Source organism: Microtus oregoni, unplaced genomic scaffold (assembly GCF_018167655.1).
Source record: "Microtus oregoni isolate MIOR12 unplaced genomic scaffold, Mior012 000040F_ref0000088, whole genome shotgun sequence".
NCBI classification, from domain to species: Eukaryota; Metazoa; Chordata; class Mammalia; order Rodentia; family Cricetidae; genus Microtus; species Microtus oregoni.
Window position 1 is genome coordinate 14,855,034 of NW_024543207.1, and position 22,535 is coordinate 14,877,568.

The 22,535-nt window shown below is 40.5% G+C and overlaps 1 protein-coding gene across 3 annotated transcripts in view; it reads left to right on the plus strand.

Moving 5' to 3' along the window:
- Positions 1-22,535, plus strand: part of Ctnnd2 (catenin delta 2) — a 752,815-nt gene that overhangs the window by 118,340 nt on the left and 611,940 nt on the right. The window lies entirely within an intron of this gene.

A 22,535-nucleotide genomic window follows, 5' to 3' on the forward strand; every position in this document is an offset into this window, starting at 1 on the left:
AAGCCGAGGTTCTTTTTCATTTTTCAAAAAGCATAGCTTTTCGTTCTGTGTATGTACTGTGAGTCTGAGTTTTAATACGCGTATCAGGATGGTTTCTTTGTGATACATTTCACTCATCGGCATTTAGAAAAGGAAGTGGTTTCATTTGGTTTTAATTGGATGTGGCTGCTTCTCTCATAACCCGAGAAAGGAACAGAGCTGGATCTCATGGGTCACTGAAGCTCCTGCTGCTCCTTCAGGGGCAGCTCTGCTGTTTCCTTGGGCTTCTGTCACTCAGTTGTTGTTATCTCTGGTTTTCCCTCTCTTTTCCTCTTCCCTCTTGTCCTTCTCACTCCCTTTCACCCAGTCTAGATAGTTCAGAATTCAGATGCATCTCCCACCTTTGAAATGTTACAACTCTCTTCACTAGAAAGTGGTGTGGGTGCTGAGAACCTAGAGGGAGCTGGAGGCAGTGCGAGTCCCACACAAGGTGACTCTGGAGATAGCCTGCCAGCTCCTTCCGTCATTGTTGTCCCTTGCACGGCTCAGAGTAACCCCCTTCTTATTGGGAGTCCTTTATCAAAATTAAAAACCGAATCACCATATTTAACGATATCTTGATTTTCTTCTGTATAACATGTAACAAACTTAACCTGAATCTTCCCTGGCATTTCGGGGTTTCACACATTCTAACTATGCTTGCTTTATGTAGACTTTCCCCAACACCTGGTGTGCACAGTGAGGTGACAGGAGAGTCTCTGTCAGATTCTGTGACTAACATCCCCGGGTGTTAGATCTGAGGCTTCAGGATTTCTTGGATTTTTCTCTAGTTTGTGCTGTGACTGTGGTCTGTCTGGGTTCAGGGCAACCGTGTCCCCAGTTCCCTGTGGCTTTTCTCTCCAAAGGCTTCTGCAGCCCTGAGGAGGCTTACGTTCTCCTTTCCAGTTTAACCCAGAGGCTGATTGCATTCTTTGAATTTCGTGAACCATTTTAAATTTCATGATTTCCTCCTGAAACTTAGCAGTGTGTATTCCTGAAAAATACACAGAAAGTTATTAAACCTGGAATTAGACTGCCAACATATTTTCAGATCGAATGTTTAATTTCATAATTGGAAAATGATACATCTGCCTAGAGAAAATCAGTGGGGTTGGAAAACAAATTATGTCGACAGTGTTGGTACAGAAAGATTATACATATTTATGAATGGCCAAATCATCTTATTACTGGGATTTGAAAATATAATTATTAACTATTTATAATGTAATGATTTCAGTTGGATGCCATATCCTGCAGCATAGTGTGTGTGTGTGTGTGTGTGTGTGTGTGTGTGCAAGCACATATGCATATTTAGATTGGTGACTGTATGGGATTTCTGGTTAATATCTCGTTTGATCTTTAAGCTATTATTACTATAACTCAGAGTCTGGTGAACTGAGTGTCTGCTTCATTGATATAGGCAAATGGATACCAAATGATATGGTTAGTAAAACAAGCTGGCATTTTAATCTGTAGAAGAACGGTATAATTTGCAGTATCTTAGTAGGTATGTAATTTGCTCCTTAAGTACATCTTGTTAAGTGTTCAAAGACCACATTAAACTAAGTTCTTTAAGGATGTAGTTGTCGCGACTGGAGGGAAATGGGCGTGTTCCGTTGATCAGTTGTTACTGGAGCGGGGGATGAACACAGGTGTGCTACCCACCTCCGTTCCTGTTAATATGGCTGGGAACCTTGTGTCATCTGCACTAGGGGGGACCTCTGGAGGCACTCTGCCAACCTCATAAAGCTGTCCCCCAAGACACAGCTTCTCTTTCTGTGTCTGGGCATTTGTGAGAGGTGCAGGGTGGAAATGAGTTTGTGGCCCTAAAGGCATTCAAGAAACTGTCAATCAGATTTTCAGAGGGTGCTGCCTAGAATCCTGTGTGTGGAAATTTGAGAATTGATTGATTTGATTGATCGCTGAATTGATTCGGAGGGATAGGTTTCATTTTTAGAGTGAAGAATGAGAGAGTAAAAGAAAATAGTCTCCTCTTCCTCATAAGGAAATTGGCTTTGTTCTGCCCGCCCAGTGAGCTGGAGTGACAGGAATCTGCACAGGACAGTGCAGTGTGGGCAGTGTCTACAGAGGAGGTGGGATTGGGTCTTGAAGAGGCTAGGTGGGGAAGCCGGCCCTTAGGAACTTTAGGAAGTATGCTTCTCTTGGGAGTCTGTGATTGATTAATCTTTAGCTCTGCTGGTTCTCAGGAATAATTGTTGGGTATTTTTTTGGGGGGGTGGGGAAGGAGTGGAGCTGTTTGTGAAAATCAGGATGATGTTTTTCTAGTTAAGAAACCTCTCATGCTGAGTCAGACTTTGTGGGTTCTTGCCGAGGCTTCGTTAGACTTGGCTTACAGGGACCATACATTATGCTCCATGTGCCTGTTTTCTTTTTCTTTTTTAATAGTTTAGTTTTTTTTTAAGACAGGGTTTCTCTGTAGCTTTTTTGGTTCCTGTCCTGGAACTAGCTCTTCTAGACCAGGCTGGCCTCGAACTCACAGAGATCTGCCTGCCTCTGCCTCCCGAGTGCTGAGATTAAAGGCGTGTGCCACTACCGCCTGGCAATAGTTTTTTTAATTTTTTTTTCATTTTATATACCAACCTATTACCCTTCCCTCCCATTCTCCCACATCCCCTCCCCTCTGTATCCCACCCCTCACCCCCATCCACTCCTCAGTGGGGGTAAGGCCTCCCTTGGGGAGTCAACAGTGTGGCATACAAACTGAGGCAAGACCAAGCGCCACGCCCCTGCTCATGGCAGAGCAAGGTCTCCCACCATAGGGAATGGGCTCCAAAAAAGCCAGTTCATGAACCTGAGATGTGTCCTGGTACCACTGCCGGGGCCCCTGAATAGGAAGGATGCTTTCTGGGCTCTGGATGCCCTTCTTTGCCCTTTCCAGTAGAATATATCCATAATAGGTACAGGGTGCTCGTCACGAAGGCCATGCACTAGCGAGGAGCCATAAGCAACCCGCGGCACTTAGTTCTGAAAAGCTTCTAATGAAAGCCTTTAGATGATTCATACTGTATGGCAAAATTTGGTATAAGAAAACTTATTTGGGGTTATTAATAGAAGTAAAGGAACATGGCTTTTCAATGCCAAATCTTTGCATTGTTATTAGTGATTTAGCAAAAAACTGATTGGGGTGTTGTCTTAGTTGACAAATAAACCTGGGGTATTATGCATAGATACTTGCTTTTACATTTTTTGTCTTTGCCCTATATTTGGAAAATTACTGTCTGAACAATGTAGGATTAGTAGCTATTGGGTGCTCGAATATAGGCTTAGTCAACCGATGAAGAAGCTAGGGGTTGCTATAATGTGGGCTCAGTCAACAGGAGAAGTAGATAGGGGGTGTTGTAATTCAGGCCAGTTAACAGATAGAGTACCCTGGAGGTACTGTAGTAAAGGCTCAGTCAGCATTTAGAGTAGTCAGGGTGCTGTAATGCAGGGTCAGTCAACTTTCCAGTACTGTCTGTTAGACTGCCATACAGCAAGTAGACCTCCTAGTCTGTAGTGACACCTTCAGAACTCAGTTGAAATCTAGCACAGATTGAGGGACAAAGGCGCCTTATGGCAGTTCGTCTTGCTATGTGACCTCTGGAGTTTACATTCAGTGTGCTTAGAGTAGGCTGAAACATAGTGGAGGTTCTAAGAGTCACGTGCAGGCATCCATCTAACTCCCTCTGCTGAGGGGAGACTTTCTTTTCCCATTTAAAATAATCCCTTGAGTGGAGTATAATATATACTCTCTGTAGTCTTTTTTGTTTCTATTTATAGATTGTGCTGATCAAGCAGGATGTGGGGTTGCAGAAATTCAGTGTTTGTCTTTAATCAGATGAACATGTGTGCATGCCTGCCTACCACCACAGACCTGACATCACATGGCACACTAGTAATTAATAGTTGATTGTAGCTGATGGCTTTTTACCACTAAAACATCATTGATACATATAATTCCTGAAAACTAATTTGAAGGAGAGCAAGGAGAGGCATATGGAGAGAAAGGAAGGAGGAAATGATATGATTATATTATACCCTCAAAATTAATGTTTAAAAATAAGTAAATTTAAAAATAAAAAACATTGAGTCAATGCGATGTTGAAGAGCTGCAGAGAATTTGTGCTGCAGAAGTTGAATAATTCACACTTCCTGCACTCCACATGTGGCTTTTGATCTTAATGTAATGATTTTATCCAGTAAGTGTAGGGAGAGGGGTTATTTGCTGCCTTCATTGGCGTTCACAACTGATAGCACATGTTGCAGGGACCCAGAGACACTGGTGATGATTCCTGGTCATAGCTGTGTGTGTTAGGAACAGACCATCTTCCTGCATCTCCTGACTAAGGTGCATGTGGTCATGAAGACCCACAGTGTTCTTTCCATTGTGGGGCACGTTAGAGGCCTTGCATTGGCATGCTTTGCTTTGTAGGAGAGAAGGGAAGTAGAATTTGCAGCCAGCCAGGCCTGAGTGTGTGCATTAGTTCATATTGAATGGCCAGTAGCAGAATGTCAGGGCCTTGGGGAGTCACAAGAAAGCCTTCATCCACTGACACCTGGCTTGTTGGCAGAGTCCCAGCCCTGTGCATGGAATCATATAACACAAGAAGGAAACTACAGTGTGACCCTTCTGCCCTCTCTTAAAAAGCCAATAGTATTCAGTCATGGGTATGCACTCTGTGACATTTTCTCATCCTGTTCACGTCTCAAAGGTTTCACCTCTTCTATCCTTTTTGACACCTTGCATGATGACTAAATCTTAGGGACATACTCAAACCATTAAGGGTACACACACACACACACACACACACACACACACACACACCCAGACCATATTAGGTGAAGGAACAGGAAGGACTTCCTCCCTGATTTGTTTGGTTTTTCCCATAATACCCTGGTTCAAAATGAAAGCCTTTTTATTTTGCCTATGCCACCAATGTGAGTATCACTGACTCTGCCCTAGTCACACTAATGCCATTACAACTTGTGTTCCTATCCTTAAGGAATACTTCCCACTTATTCTCATCACAGGTCTGCATTCATTATCTGCAGAAGAGGTGTTGAACACCCAATAAAAGGAGATATTGTTCAGCCTAAATTAACTGGGTGAAAATGTCATACGACTAAATGCTCATTGCAGTGTCAAACACACGCAGTGAGGTGTTTTCAGGTTTGTGTGCCTTCTACAAAACCAAGCTTCTCTTTCTGTGATTGGTGTAATGTTAATTTTTGAGAAATAATGCAAAGTCACAAAGTGGGCAGGCAGGCAGACAGGCAGGAAGGAAGGGGAAGAATAAAGGAAGAAAAGAAGGGAAGAAGAAGGGTCAAAGGGAGGAGGGACAGAAGAAGAGAGGAAGGAAAGGAGGGAGAGAAAATGGACCTTGCGAAAGCAATATCTGGCACTCAGAGAATACATTTTAATAATAATCAACCAAGGACCTTGTTATAGTCAGGTTAAGTGTCTGAATGAATTAACATTGTGTTTAGCATCTTTGACCACAGATGAAAGAAATTAGAAAAGGAAAAGTTATTTATGGGACATACATAAGGTACTTGGGTGGTAGAGGGGAGAAAAAAAGAAAAGAAGGTGAAGGAAAGAAATGACCAGTGGTCTGGATTGCAGAGACTCAGAACTCCAGGAACATCGGCGGCAGGGGTGGTGCACGGTGCCACCACTGCAGGGGCTGAGACACATCTGCAGCCGGCCCAGAGAAGACGGTTGCTGGTTCCGTTGACTTCTATGAAAATTTCCCATGAGTGCTATGGTTTAAAACAATGCACATGGTATCTTCTGTCTTTAGACATCAGCATCCTTCTTCACATGGCCAGACTGATGTTGTGTGTTGTCCAGTGTCTTAGGCTTTCGTTTGGAGATTGCTGGACATATTTATGTTTCCTCTCATTGGATTTTAAAGTACTATTTTGGGGGGTCATCTAGACTCTTGTATAAGCAAGTGTTTGCTGTTGTGTGTATGTGTGTGTGAACATACATGCAAGTGTGCATGCATGCTTGTGTGTGTGCACGCGCATGTGTGTATGCATTCTTGTGTGTATGTGTGTGTGTGTGTGTGTGTGTGTGTGTGTGTGTGTGTGCGCGCGCACATGTGCACGCGCATGAGCATGCCTGGCCTGATGTCAGATGCTTTCGTCTTTGTTACTTTTTCAAGAATATAAGATTGGAAGGAGCCCCTGGACATTGCAGTTTATATCTAACAGCCAAAACTTATGGTTTTGTTCTCTGCTTCATTAAAGAGTCAGGGTATGACCTTGAAAATATTACTTAATTCTTTTATGCCTCATTACGCTCCCACTTACATGATCTCAGCCAAGAGTCCTTCCTCTCCCTGGGGCTGCTCAAGGACTACTCATGTGCTTCCGAACTCTTTGTTCTATGCCAAGAGGAAATGGGTAGAATGGCTTTCATTATTTTAGGGGGCTCTAGAATTGACAAGAGAAAATTGGAATTTCACCTCATCAAACCAGTAAATACTTTTCAAATTTAAAAGTGCATTTCTCCCTGCCCATGAGAGGAACTAAGTGTGTTAGAAGTCACTTACTTGTGCCAGAGATGATGGCACACGCCCGCGATCTCTGAAAATGGACAGCTAAAGCAGAAAGACAGCTAGTTAAGGTCAGCCTGGGAGTGTACAGCAGGGGCCTGTCTGTAAAGCAGAAACATGCCCACGAAGTCACATGGCCTTATAGGTAACTTGTTTTTGTGACAGAGTTAATCCATGTCAGTCCTTGTAGTTTTACTCTCTAGTTTTCTACTGATGTTAGACTATAGTTTTCCAAATTTTCCCATTACTTTCATTAATGTAGCCAGTATTAACGTTAAGCTGACAGGTTTTTTTGCTGACCAATATAATCTACACATTTTGTCCGGTATAAAATAGTCTGTGAAGATAATTGTTTGCAGGTCTTATTGGGGGTATGTGGCTACCTAGTGAATTCTCATATAAGCAGGAGATTCCACTGTGCTCTGAGGAGCTGACTGTAATAATGATGGGCTCAGTTCATGTAGAAACCCAGGAAGCTTGGATTTAATGGTGTATTTGTATATGAAGGTGCAAATTTAGATATATAAAATTTAATATTTTGTTACTTATCTTCCCTAAGAATCCATGCAATTAAATAGTGACCTAATCATGAGTTTGATCATATCTTGAGAATAAAATCTTCAAATGAATTTGTAATTGACGTTCTTCTTCCTATTTTATCCAGTCTCTTCACTGTGTCACCGGGGCTTTAATCTTGTGCTCAGAGTTCAGAGAGCTGCTCTACTTTTTAAAATAGCTAATTAAGAGACATCTTTTCTCAATTGTGCAAATTATATGTGTGGTACGTAGAAATTATATAATGATTTGTCAATAAGATGATGTGTAGATTGGTTATTCGAAATTGAAATTCAGTCAACTTGTACAATTTAAATTTAGCATCGTTCTGAGAGTAATTACCACTCCATAAACTCAGCTTGTCTGTGACGCCTCTTGTGGCTGTCGTGCACAAACACCCTCCCCAGGGAGGAGAAGCTGAGTCCCTGTGACACAAAAGGACCCTTCAAAACTAGGCTTCACTTTCCTGGGAGAAATGGCTGACATCATCAAATGCCAGTAGCCACTTGTTTATTAATTAACTTAATTAAGTTAATAGATGACTAATTGATCCAATAAGTAAATGATTCTTGGCAAAATACACCCTCCCATTCTGAAAAGATCAACTGAACAAAAAAATCCCTGAACAGACAGACTGGGTTTAAACATCCTCAAGTCACTTGTTACTCATCTGCCAGTCACTCATCCCACAAATATTACTGAGACCCCACGTGGTGACAGGAACACTTCCAGCCAAGTTCTAGAGACCAGTGGGCTAGGATAGATTCTTCCAGTGAGGGACTCTTAAGCCGCCTGCGTGTTGTGCTTCTTTCGGCTCATTGACCTTCTAGCAACCATGTGTCTTTTTTTTTTTATTGAAATGGGAGTCTGCACCTGTGTATGCCACATGAGCACGATGTTTGCAGTTTCTGCTTCTTAAGGAGAGTGAGGAATCTAAAACATGGGTGAGAGGATCATTTCCGTGTTTGTGATGTGTCCCTCGCCATTCAACACCGGCTTCTCTGTAAATAATTTCACGGCGTTTTAATGGTTTGTCTTAAGGGGGGTTCACCAAAGCAGGCGTTTAACAACAATAAACCTCTATTCTGGATGCAGTTATGTTTCTGTGGTTTACAAATGTTGAATGAATGACTGTGAAGTAAAGTGAGGTGAGTGTGATTGGAGGATTCTGATGTATGCCCGTCAAATATTTGTGGGCGGGGTCCCCAGGCTTCCGTGAAGTAAACAACTGACCATAGGTGACCAGATTCCTGGGCAACAGGGTGACATGCTGGACCTAATCAAGTGTCTTTTTAAACATGTTTTTCGGATGTCACAGTAGACACTAAAACAAACAAAATACTAAGCTTGCTGGAGAGCTGCCTGCTGGTAGGCTTTCTCTCTTCCTAACCAAACCCCGGCTGCTATACCCTGTCAGTATATGTACACATTTTCTCCGGCAGTCACTCCGCAGGAGGAATTTGTCTTTTCATCCAGCCCTAGTGGCTCACCCTGGACCTGGATTGTTTCTGAGTAATGAGCTGTCTTCTTTGCTGTGGCTGAGTTAAGGGGCATCTCGTGCAGTTAGGCACAGTCACAGACTGGGAACAGCGGGGACTGGACAACAGCTCTTCCCTCTGATTCTCTGTGGGTGGCACTTCTCTGGTTTCCTTTTGCCCTCTGGAAAAGGTAGTAGGGGGTGATAACAGAACAGCCTTAGCTTGTTTGCTAACCAGTGAGCCTTGCTGAAGAGCTTAGCCCGGTGCAAGGTAAGTACTCAGTTAGCACCACTTTTATATGGCTTTGAGAAAAGCGTCTGTTTAAAGAGAACTTAAAACTCTGAGCATGGAAGCAGGAGAGAGACTCGGGTGTTAGGGGCATCTGCTGCTCTCCCAAAAGGCCAGAGTTTGGTTTCTAGCATTTGCAGCTGCGTGTAACTCCAGTTTCTGAGGCTCTGATCCCCTCTTCTGCCAGGCATGCACATGGCATGTAAACAGAGTGGTGGGCAAAACACCCACACTTGTGAACTTTTTAAAAAATAAAAATAAAAACTTTGAGCACATACTCATTTCTTTTACCTCATTTGTAATGCCACCTATGTGCACATTTAGGGTAACTTCTGAGCCTGGAGTACCACAAATGCAAATTTTCAATTGCTCTTTCTTCTCAGAAAGACAGAAATGGGTTGATTAGAACCCTCTCTAGAAACAAAGAGAAAGGCTATGTTGTTATATGTTTGTGCATTTTTTTCTAGCCCCAAATTTATATACCTACAGTGTTTATTTTTGTTTTTAGGTTTTCTTTTAAATATATGGAGCCATAGACATCACGGACTGGCCTCGTACTTGCTATATGGCAGAATATGGAATCGAATTCCTTATCCTCCTGCCTCCATCTCTCCTTCATCAGCTCACCTGGCTTATAATGAAGATTGAACTCAGGGTTTCATGCAAGCATTCTAGGGTGTTTATATAATGGAAAAATTTAAATTCATTGATAAATGGAGAGTTAAAATATGTTAGTCATTTTTCTCAGGTCTTTGGACAGTTGTGTAAAAATATAAAAATATAAAATAAATATAAAAATATAAAATAAAACTTTAACCTTGAGAATTTTCTAGCGTGTTTCTCTTGAGCACACACAGGTGTGAGAGGATTTCACACCGGAAAGGATTCAAAGCTGTTCCTACTTCGTACTTTTATAGATTAAAACTTTCTTTACCCGTAGTCCTTAGAGATATGAGAAGTTTATCCACACGGTAGAGACAGCAGCTAAAAACGAGTTCATCTAAGGATTGGACTTCTCATTGTAAAAAAGACATCATTCTGAAGGTTTTGTTCCTTAGAGCAAAGTGCGTGCTTCCCACCAAAAAGCTTGGTTTGCGTGAACAACAGTCCCACAAGTTTTCCTAAGCGTTGACTTCCTTTGCAGGAAGCTTGCATAACACTTGCAATTCAATAATTGTATCGCAACTACAAGTCATTAATATTTGACATTTTATTTACGATTACAATCCTGTAAAGCGTGGAATATAATACATAGGACAAGAAAGATGGAAGTAGAGAATGGGAAACCTGGTGGCTGGCAAAGGGAGAGTTTCCCCAAAGGCTGAGTCACTGTACAGTGCATGAAAAGGACAGATTTGAAAGGGACAAATGAACTTCAGAATGCTAATTATTATTGTTGTTGTTGTTGTGTTTTCGATAAATAATCTTGAATCAACTTTTCACTCATTAGTGATTTAGAATGTGACACAATTACATAAAACAGTGGGGCACATGTAGAAAACAAAGTAAATTCATTGTAATATACCCTGTGTGTTATAGTTCATTTATCAGTAACTATTGATTATATCTTAATATGTAAGGTGGCTTAAATGGTATCCAATAGATTTTTTAAACTTAGAATCAACTTAATAATAATTTTTAATGCCTAGTCAAGAACTTCATAGTTTTCCAAGTATAATAATGAGAATAGTCCTTGAACAGAGATCATTGCCTGCTCTGCCAATTACAATGGGGCATACAAGTATATTTCCCAGTGGTATGGTAATTAAACCTGATCACTTCCCTCTCCTTAGTCTGCCACAAATTACAGCCACTGGCTTCCAAGCCTAAAGCAAAGGAGAACAAAGGAAAATGAAGAACGAAATTGGTCTTTAAAAGCAGTTCATATTCCCATGTCTTCTTCACTGAGGAATCTTTGTAAGACGGCTGTGTTAGAACCTCTGGATGGTGTGTCTGTCAGTATGGGCAGGGAGTGTGGAGTACCAAAGTCTCAAAGCCCAGCGCCTTTCTCCAGGCACTGTGTGATGTCCCAGATGATGTTTCTAGTGGATTTTGAACAAAGCCTTGCTTTCTCATAGTCTTTGTTCAAGTGATGTGCCTCTGCCACCCACACTATGCCCAGAACCTCCCAGAACAAGGGAAAACCCAGAATGAAAATTTGTGCACTGGTTTGAAGTACATGTATAGCACCAGGTCTGTTAGAGAAGGCATGAAATTCCATGTTTCATAACATGGAAAAGAAGCCATGCTTTTGGGTTCGTATGTGTTTCCTAGCATGTAGCAAGCAAAAGCAATTGAATATATATCAAATAGAAAAACAAACAAACAAACAAAAAACCCACAGAAGGTCATCAAGAATCATCAAATAGGCACTTAGAGCATCCAGACTATGTGACTACGGGGCTCCCTTCTGAAACATTTGATTTTGCGTTCTTGACTGAGAGATTTTTCAGACAAGGCAGAGCAGAGGCTGGTCTCCCTAGAGATCAGCTCCCAGCTTCTTGTTTCCAAGATGGACAGTTTTATAGCATGGGATAAATAGTAGTGATCGCATTTGGAAATGACTCACCTAGCTGGTCTCACCTATGCCGGGCTTTTGATCGCCACAGCTCTTTGTTTCTCTTTTTGTCCTCTGTTAATGGAGCTAGGGGACGATATTACCCAGGGAACAGGGCCTTCCAGGCTCCCAAGTCTACTTCAAAAGAGTATACTCCACAATTTCCCAGTATAATTTGTATCACAGTATAATTTATAATTTATATCTAGCTTCTCAAGAGGCTAAGGCAGTAAAATTGCAGCTCCAAGCATAGCTTTTGGCTACAGAGTGAGTTCAAAGCCAGTTTGTGTAACCTAGGTAGATAGACTGTCTCAAAGTGAAAAACCCACCAAAGGAGTGGGGATACAGGTCTGTATTAACCCTGAATTTTATCATTCAGAGGACAAAAATAATAAGTAAATTATTTAACAAATGGTTGTGTAATCACTAATTTTATTGACCAAAGCAAGTCCTAATATCAAGACTTTTTAAATGAACTCTTTTTCCTAAATTGAACTATACAAAGAGCAGTACCAATTTCTATCTAGATACAATTTCACACCATCTTGTGTTGGGGAAGAATGCAGTTCTTTTAGACCAAGAATTGAAAGGGACCAGCAGGCATTTGGAAAGGATCTTATATGTTAGTGACTGGCTTCAACTTGAACACATAACAAGAAGTGAGCAGGACCTGCCAAGAAAAGCTCACAAAATCCTTTCAGAAACTGCATCCCTGGAATCTTAGTGTCTGCCTTTGCCAGGTAATTGAGGGTGATTATAGGTATTCACCAGGGGGAGCGGCTGAAACTGTAAGGAATAAGGATCTGTTTCTTTCTTTTTTAATTGAGGTGCAATTTATGAATGAGATTCAATCATCTCAGGATATTAAAACATTTTGTCCCCATCACTATTCACATAAAAAAGAGACCAGTGCATATGCATATTTTATGAAAATTATAGAATAGATTCGTGCAAGTTAACAGGATGTCTAAAAATAACATCACAAATTTAGCAATACTTTGTGTACGTGTGCACTATTCACTCAAATCTCTGAGCGGACACAGATAAAACACCTTGTGAAGTCATCTTCATACTCAACTAATTATTAATACATTGGTCTAACTGATTTCTCAATACTCCTGGCTTTACTTAAAAATGGCTGCCTATTGGAAATGATGAGTTGCCAATGTGGATGTGGAAAATGTCAGGGGTCCCCAGCCCTTGATGAAGAGCTATAAGCAGTTAACTCTGCTGGGAAATAAAGTAGTCTTCCCCAGGGGTACGCCCTTTGTTTATCCAATACCAAGTTATCAGCTCTTAAATCACATTCATATAAGCAACACTAAATGGACTCAGTGTGTGTGTGTGTGTGTGTGGTGTAGCAATAATAAATAAAGAAAACGAGATCATGTACTTGACCTTGAGAGGAGGCTGGAGAATGGAGAGGGAAGTGGGAAATGGAGACATTTTAATTGAAAAGTAAAATATACTTAGAAACTAACAAAGCAAAGAGTTAACTTATGGTAAATCATAAACTCTAAGCAGCTGTCTGGAATAGATCGTGATGATGAAGGAGGAGTGTCTGTTTAGCTTATTTGTGTTTCATTCCACATGGGCCTCTTTAAAAGGCTGTCACAATGTTAGCGTTGGCATTGAACTTTCAAACACATGAAGATTGACAATCATCTCACTACCGTTCATTTGTTGATACAGAACGCATTGCCCAAGAAACTAAAATGCGAATACCTGTCTTTTAGTTCTGTGGTCCAGGAATTTGGTAGCAGCTTAGGTACGTGTCTATGGATTTGTATTTATAATACTGTGTCTGTGAGGATGTCAGCCAGGAATCTGGCATCCTAAAAGCACTAGGGAGACTTTCCATTATAGCCCTCCTATACCACTATGGCTAACGTTGTGTAACATTGATGGGAATGCTGGGCTCTGTCATTGGCAGTGTCTCTGTTGGAGTGAGATAAGTATCTTCTCTGACAATGAGTGTTTACTCACAGTGTGAGTTCTGATCCAGGAAGCTCACTGATAGCCACATGGGACAAGTGGCTTCCAGCATCCTGGGAAATCGTGAGAAATCACATGTATATTCGTGATCAATGTGAAGGGTAAATTGCTGTAATTTCAGTGGAAACATTCCAATATGACACAGTAAGAACGTATTGCTGACCAGTGTTGGGCCGGCATTCGGAGACTTTCCAGTTAATAGATAGTGACAGTGTGAATTGGTAATTCATAGCAGTTAATTTCTTTGAGGGCTGGCTGCTGCACATGATGGAACATCCTTTTTACACCGAGACCCCATCCTGCAGATCTCCGATTGAGCATGGGGATAGAATGGAAATCTATGTATTTGTCTGAAATATGGTGAAAGAGAGTACTTTGGAAGGCATATTCTTTTCCTTGTCAAACCGAGATTGTTCAGCACCTTGCACAGACCCCAGAATTAGATATAGCTTTAGGCTGCAGGAACTGAGAAGGGAAATCCTCCACACTCTGAGGCAGTGGTAATCTGTTCTAGATACTCACTGTGTGGCATGCACTATATGGTGAACTTTTAAAAAATCGTTTCTTTCAATTTTCAGCTAAAATCAACGATTCAACTAACCCGAGAGAACCTTCCATTATGTAGTCAAAACCTTAATGTTGACTGTACCAACTCTCTATCCAGCCTATTGTTATGATGGTTAGTGTTTAATTCTAGAAGGCCATACTTCATTCCTTGTCTTGATGAGAAGTGTCTCTACAGTGCAGCAAACCCATTGATCAGCTCGGGAAATGCATTTGTGTCCTTTGGGGAATGAGCGTGGTTATTGATTCCAGAGGTGGACAGCTGTAACTTTTGCCTGAAATGCTGCTTTATTGTGATCATTACTTTCACTTAGACATTCCTCTTGTAATTAGGGGCAAAACCAGTTGTGTGGCTTGTCAAAAAACAAGGACAGTGTCTCAGTACTTTAATAGTATGTGTATTGTTCAAACTCATTAGTTTGTCAATTTCACAAATGTGGCAAATTTATAGGACATTTGTACAACAATCAGAGTTTTGGGTATAAAATTTCTTGACATTTTAAAATAAGGCTGATGATGAATTTTAACTCTATTCCTTTTTTTGACATAATAAGTGCTAATCATGTCAGGCACAATTCTAGGCACTGAGTTCATAAATATGAATGAGACACAGTTTCTGAGCTCAAAGAATCCATGACCTAATTAGGAGACATAAAATGTAAATTTACAGTGTTTCCATAAATCTGAGCACATCATTGATTTAGGGGCACTTTTAGTTGCAAGTGGCACAAAAATCCATCCAAATCGCTTGAAGGAGAGGGGGACCATAGCTGTATCAAGTACTGTCCCAATTTAAAAAGCATTAAATGACGCTTTTTTAAAACAAAATTCCAGGAGAAGTTAGATGGTTAGATCATGGGAGAATGAGCAAAGAGAAAGTTATCATCCTAGTGATGATGAATACATGCAGGAGAATGCTCTGTAGGGAAGATTCCATGTAAGAAGGTATGCTGTGTTGATGAGTATGTGGGTGAGCGTGCCCAATGACCCGAGCTTCGTCCCTGGGGTGTATATGGTGGAAGGAGAGGGCCATCTTCTGGAAGTTTTCCTCTTCACATATGCATTCTATGACATGCACATGCCTATATTTGTACAAATAGCACACAAACACATGCACATATAAACATAAACACAACACACACACCAAGTAAAATAAATAATAAAACATGATGTGCGTGGAACTACACGAAGCTTGTGTCTATACTAGAATGTGTGTGTAGAGCCGCTAGGATAACTGAGACAAAACAGGCATTGAGAGAGAGAGAAAAAAAAAAAAACACAGTTAGGCCAGGACCACTGCCTCCCATGGCCAGACTTCAGACTTTATACCAGTGCTTTCTTCTCTACTTTGCTTCCATAGTTTAGATGGGACTACTGTTTTAAAGAACATTTATTTACTGTGTGTGTCTGGAGGTGGGGGTACAAGGCATGTGCACCCCAGTGCTCATGTAGATGTCAAAGGGTCACCTGCAGGAGTCCTTTCTCTCTTGCAGTCTGTGGGTCCCAGGATTGAACAGGCTGTGAGGCTTAGTGCCAAACATATTTACCTTCTGAGCCATCTCACTGGCGCTACCCCGATGATTTTTTAATGAAATTAAAGGAAGTGAAATAGTGTTTCTTTGTTATTGGATGATAATTTAAAATATACTGTCTGTTTCAAATAAATTGACCCTCATTGTCAAAGTTGTGATTGGAGGAGGTGGTGCCATAGGGAGATGGGTGAGCCGTGGTTTTTTCGACTCTTCTGTTAAGAGATAAGGACATGTGCTGAACTTGGTGTCTGTGGGGTTCCCAGGAAGGAGAGAACAGTAAATGACCTGCTTGGATGGTGGGGATCTGCTCACAGTAACCTTCCAGGTCATCATCTGCATGGCAATCCTCAGATGAGTTTGGTTTCCCAAAGTGTTATGAAGCAGGAGGGTGTACTGCTTACAAAGGCTCATGGAAAAGTTCTGGGCTTCAGTCTCCTCTCCGTGGGCTATATATGGGAAGCCCACTCTGTATATAGAGTGCCTGAGTCATGTCCTTAGGTAGTCATGACACATGCAGTAGGCTACAAATGGGTAGTTTTCTAACATCACAAATCTACAATCATTAACAAATTAAAGGTTGTCACTGTACCTTCGAGAGTCCTCTACAAGTGTCTCTTAAACACAACTCCTGCTTCCACTTCCCTTTCCTCTTAGTATTTTGAGAGCCATCCTGAGGTCCCTCAAATCCCAGCCCAGGGGCTCCTTTTCCCTGATCCCCTCATCTTACTTAATGATTTTTACTTGTCCTTTCTTCTTTGTCACACTCAACGTTTCTACTCTTAGGCATTCAACCTTTGACCTTCTTTTGCCCTTTCTGCAGACGCTTAGATTCTTAGAATCATGACTGCCTCAGAGGAGGATGTCAGCTGTCACTGTGAACTTCCCCTGTTGGCTCCCCTCTACCATTGGTGCTAGCCTTGGCATCTCAGGATGGAAGCTCAACTGGAACAGGTTTTTGGGTTGAGCATGGCTCACCCTCAACTGTTCCCTGTCACCTTTTGCAAAAACCATTCTGTATACATGGTTGATATATTGCCTTTCACAGCATGGAAATAACTCATCTCACACGTAAAAGGAAGAGGGCTGTGCAGCATGTGGAAAAAGAGGAGGAGCCTTCCTTTCTCACAAACCTCATTGCTCTCAAATATGGCTGTGCATTAGCCATTCCCTGTGGTAGCTTCCATAGGCATTTCCCTTTAACCTGCAGATGGACTGCATGTCCATAAGAATAATAGAAATTACAAAATAATACATTATAATGCAAAACTTAATACCCCAGACCTTAAGTTTGTGGTGATACTCAGTTGGGTTTCACCTTACTTGATGATCAGTAAACAGTCTATGTAGTGATATAGAATGTGTCTTTTGGACTTCCTAGCTATGATTAGCTTCCCACCATTCTAATGTCTCTGGGACACAGGTAGAATATTTATCCATTGTTTATCATTTGAATAAGTAAACTCAACACACAAGCCAAAAGTCCCCCATGCTGCCATAGCTGTGTTCCATTGCAGCAACAAGTTGCAGCTATGTCTTTGATTTCATATGCTGTCTCACTTCAAGTTCTTATGTGGTAGTGTCCATTTCTCAACGTCCTGGCTCTGCATCCTGTGACTTTTGCTGTTCGGTGTTCTGAATTCTGTCCAATGTTGGTATTTTCCATCTTTGGATGGTATGATGCATACAATTTTTTTTTTCAAATTCTTTCTTTCAAGTTGCTATTTTCATGAATCAGGTCCCTGAAGCCTGCTTGATTGATGGTTGTACCTTAGTAGCCAAATACGCAGGATTCATGACTGTCAGGACTCTAGTGAGCCAAAGCCTTCAACTAGCCTTAGGATTTCTGAAAATCTTTCCTAAGTCAAAATAAATCACTCAAGTACTGTACAGAGAAGTGCTCCCAACAAAAAGCCCATTTTGCTTATATTACATGCTCTAGTAGGCAGCCATTATTGATTTTACTCTAATAGTTTATACATTAACTCAACAGATATTAACTGGCTGCAATATATCAGCTACTGAGCTAGGTGTGATATATTGAGCATGGATCAAGACAGATCACACTGCTATCCTCATTACTCAGCTTTGACAGTGATTAACTATTATCCTGTTTATTTTGCGCCGAGCAGTGATTTTAAATTTCTCTTCTAAAAGACAGAAGAAAGGGTAGATGTGTTTATATCAGTGCGGAGCACATCTGACAGAGGACGGTTTTCTGCTTCCCCTTGGCAATTGTATATTACTTACAAACTGAAGATTGAGCTTGAGTATCCACAGTGATCACACAACGAAGGAGTTCAGTGTTAGTGTTTTAATGCTAATTTCTCCTAGCCATGGATTTTATACAGCTTACTTTTCATAAAAATGCCGACACTTATTCTTGAACTCTTTGAAATATTGCAATTTGAGGTAAAAAATATAAAATCAAAAGGTGAAACATACTAAACTTTTAATGATTAAGCAGCTCGTGTCCATATGTATTTAAATAGAAATTCTTGAAGTATTTCATTACTTAAAATTAATTTGGTATGAGTGATACATTATGAAAGCGATTCTAAGCGATGGCAGCAAAGCAAACAGTGTGTTATGAGAAAGTGTGCTTGTGTTTTAGAGCATACAACCAGGGAGTGTTGTCGTGAGGAACTGGTTCTAAACAGCAGCCGCCCAGGGAATTCTAGTTGGGTACGAGGAGAAGTGTAGGGGAGTCTTATAAGCTTTTATAGGGGTTGAAAGTAGAGATGAGAATTCAGCAGGTGTATAGATAATGAAGTAGAAGGTGAAATACACTTATTCGGAGAAGAGTAAAATCCGGGAAATATGCAGACTTGACACACAGAGTTTAGAAACATCTGTATGTTCTTCTGGTTAAAAAGAAAATGTGGTTTCTGGCTGAGCATTCACTTGCGTAGGATTTGCACCAAACATAAGCCCTGGAGGGTTGATGTGGGTTTGAAGATTTGCTGTAAGGAAGGCCACCTAATACTGTATGTTGGATCCTGAGCGTTTCCTAAAGGTTCAAGCGTGAAAGTTTTGCTCCCCATGGTGGCCCTCATGTGATGTGATGGAACGTTTAAGAGGTGGTGTCTCATGGGAAGTAAGTGGGTTATTGATGCAGGCTATATGATGTGCCCTCTTCTTCTTATTGCGTCGAAGCTTGTGAGGTGAGCTGTAGCTGGACTTTCCTTTGTGGGATCACCAGCCTGCAAAAAAAAAAAAAAAAAAAAAAAAAAACCAAGGAGACTTATTAATTATGAAGCTTGACCTTAGCTTAGGCTTTATCTCAACTAGCTCTTATAACTCAAATTAACCTGTTTCTACTAATCTGCATCCTGCCGTGTGGCTCAGTTACCTCTCCTCTGTATCCTGTGCATGACTTCTTCAGAGTCCAATTCCTCTCTCTCCCTAGAAGTCCCATCTGTTTTCTCTTGCCTAGCTGTTGGCCATCCAGCTCTCTATTAAACCAATCAGAGGCAGAGACACACCTTTACAGTGTACAGAAAGATGATCCCACATCAGTGAGCACTTAGCTCTGCCATGCTTTGACTATGACTCTTGAACCAGAGATTTAAAATCAATGGTTCACTTACCTTGGGCTCAAACATCAAGAATTGTGAGCTAAATAAATTTTTATGTAAGTTAATTATTTCAGGTCCTTTCTATACACTTGGAGGACTGACTAACATTAAAATGGGCAGACGGTTTTTGATTAAAGGTTTGTAGACAATATCCTTCATGCCAGAGTCTTTTCTACCCTGTCTGGATATCGCAGCAAAGCTGGTCACTGAGAATATAGCTCTGAGCTCACCTAGACTTGCCTCCCTTCCTCCCTGAACATTCTTTCTTCAGATTATGTCCAAATGTAACAACTCACAAATTCTCCCATTTAGGATGTGAACTGGGATTGCATCCAAGACTTGAATACGTGGTGTTTATCAGAACATCCATAAAACTTGGTGTGTGTTACTAGTAATACCTTTTATTTTCCAATATAAGTAGCTACAGGTCAGAGCTACATGCTATTGGACTCTTGAAAGTAAATAGTGCAGCATTCATTCCTGTATTTTTACCTCTAGAAATTTGTTTATTGAAAAATATGATAAATTCCAAAATGAGACAGATATTACACATAGCATTAGGTAAGTCCATTTTGAAAATGTAAGTTTATCAGACATTGAATATTAATTACACAATTAAATCATACAGGACATTTTATGGATACAAGAAGCTATTCAGGACATATTGCTGAACAATAAAACCTGAATATTAATTCTCTGTTCATTATAGAGAATACATTATATAAAAATCAGGTTGTCACGTCTTCTTTAAAGTAAACACATTTCTGTATCTGGGATGGTAGATTTACTTAAGTGTTCCTTCCTCCCTCCCTTCCTTTGTTTCTTTCTTTCGAGGTTTAGAGCTTTTTATGCTCCTGCTGGGGCAGTTTGGGACTTAGTTCTGGCAGGTCATCTCCACATTTCTGTTGTCTCTTCTTTGTATAGCATAAGATAACAAGTTTGGGAGGAAGTTCTGACCGTCTTTGCTTCCTTGGCATAGTAGTGACCAGTGGTCAAGTTACAACTGTCCTGCAAAAGTTACTGTGAGTCGTATTCATTCAGGCATGAAAGTTGCCTCAGATAACACATGCTCTGCATGGTGGGATAAACCTTGAATATTTCACTTTGCTTCCTGCTCCAGCTTCAAAAGAATGATGGGAAAGAGGGGTTGGATAAACAGCACTGTGTATCTCTTAATTATGATCTTATTTGGATCAAATGTCAAAGGGTAAGCCTCAGTTCAATGTCTAGTAAACATATTATTTTATTTAGATAGGATGCTGCTATAGTTTTAAGAAATACATTCTATAAAACTTTGTTGTTAGACTAGCATTTCTGATGCATTACAGGTTGTTAGAAATAGACATATCAAAAGGTACTAAAGGAGGAATGGAAAGACAGAAAACCTGAGTTCTGGCTTCATAGTAACTTTGAGACCTTAGACAATTTCTTTATCAGAAGACACTTATGATAACCCTAGCCTGGAACCCAAATTAACATGGATCAGATAAAATTTAGAGAGCATAAAATATATAATAATGATTTAAAGTATGCAAGACTCTAACGTTCTCAGAGTTAGCTGCTTCTGTGTATTCCTGTGGAAGCCGCCTGCATGGGCAATGGTGGAAGGTCTAGTGTCGACCCCAGAGGTGGCTCTCTCAGATGCGACAAAGTGACATTTTCTTTCTTACTCCTCTGGGTCCCTGGCTCCTTCCTTTCTGAAACATCTCCCAATTTCAAGGCTGTAGGTCTCACTTCTTTACCTGGGTGCATTTGTTGACCTAAATGTCTACATCCTGCAGAATCAAGAGACTTGATCAGAAAGGAGAGCACCTGGCAAAGTGATATAAATGCATAGATACGTTTCAGGTGATCTTCCCAGCAACACACCACAGTCATCCATTCTCTTAGTTGTCATCCTTTCGAATAGACATCTTGAACTTGTCAGCCGTAACTGCATCTCTCCTAGGCATATTTGAGCTGATCATAAGTGTATATTCAAATTTTGTTTTCCTAAACATCCTCATGGGTTCTGTTTTCCCGGGCTTATTTTCCCATGCTTGCCTGATCCCCCAGGTGCTATTCTAAGTAGCTTACTTCAAGAGCTGGTTGGCTGAAAGGTGCAGTGAGAAGTTTGAATGACACATTTTTATTATATATTTTGGGTAAAATAGGGCTTAAGTGGGCTTTCTTAGGTTTTTATAGCCCAATAATATTAAACAACTCTAACACATAACATTGAATAAGAGCATCTGTAGAAATTCTACCTCAGTATCAAAGCTAGGATGCTCTGAATGGGGTCATAGAAAGTACTTGTGAATTGCACTGGTCCCTACTGTTGTGTTGTTATGACAATACATTTTATCTATCCTTAGCCTTTTATTAGAATGTTGTGTTTAAAGTTTATCTTAGTTTTTAATGCTTTCTTTGTTAATGAATGTTGCTAGAGGAGATATGCACCTGGCAGAGCAGTTTTTGTTTTAATCCATTCAGGATTAATTCATCATGCCAGTGATGGAGTGCTTGCCTGCTGTGTTTAACACCCTGGGTTCCATCCTCAGCACTCTAAAATACATAATGCATACATACACTCATATATATATATATATATATATATATATATATATATATACACACACACACAAATATATATATGTAATCATCACTACTCTACCACTACTACCACCACCACCACCACCATCATCTTCATCATTTTTCACAGTTATAGAAAGTCAAATAGTCCAAGTTCAAGGAACAGCAGAGTCAGTGTCTGGTGAGGTCCTACATTCTGCTTCATAGATGATTCTTTTCCCTATGTTTTCATATGGTGGGAGAAGGAGGGGTAGCATTTGGGCCACTTTATCATTATACCAGCAGGCTCATAGCCTAATCAATACCAAATAGACTAATCAATTACCAAAGGGGTACCACCTCATGCCATTAAAATTGGAATCTGTGTGTGAGTTTGAGCAATGCAATAGAACAAAAATAACTTTGGAGAATCTTACCTGCACCAGTGTGTCAATTTGTATTGATATTGATGTGAGTTGAGTTTCTGATTTCTTTCTTAAACTTAGATTATGTAAATGGATAAAAAAGGGGGGGTGGGCTTTCTGGTTTTAAAGAGGTTTAGTCTTCTCTCTGCCAGGGTATGAATTTAACTGTTTTCTGTATTTCACAGAACCAGCTGTTTCTGTATTTCACAGTACTAACCAAACTTTTTTTTTGGGGGGGGGGGTGGATATCCCTTTAGTTATTGATAATAGTTGGTCATTTACGTTGTGTGAGTTTTCCTATAAGGGGGATGTATAATAGATTATCTTGAAAACATACCAGTAGAAAAGAGAAGTGCATTTGTGTAAGACAGATTTCAATCTGTAGTTAGACTTTTAGACTCAATGTTTTTTTACCCTTTTTTTTTATTCTTATTATCT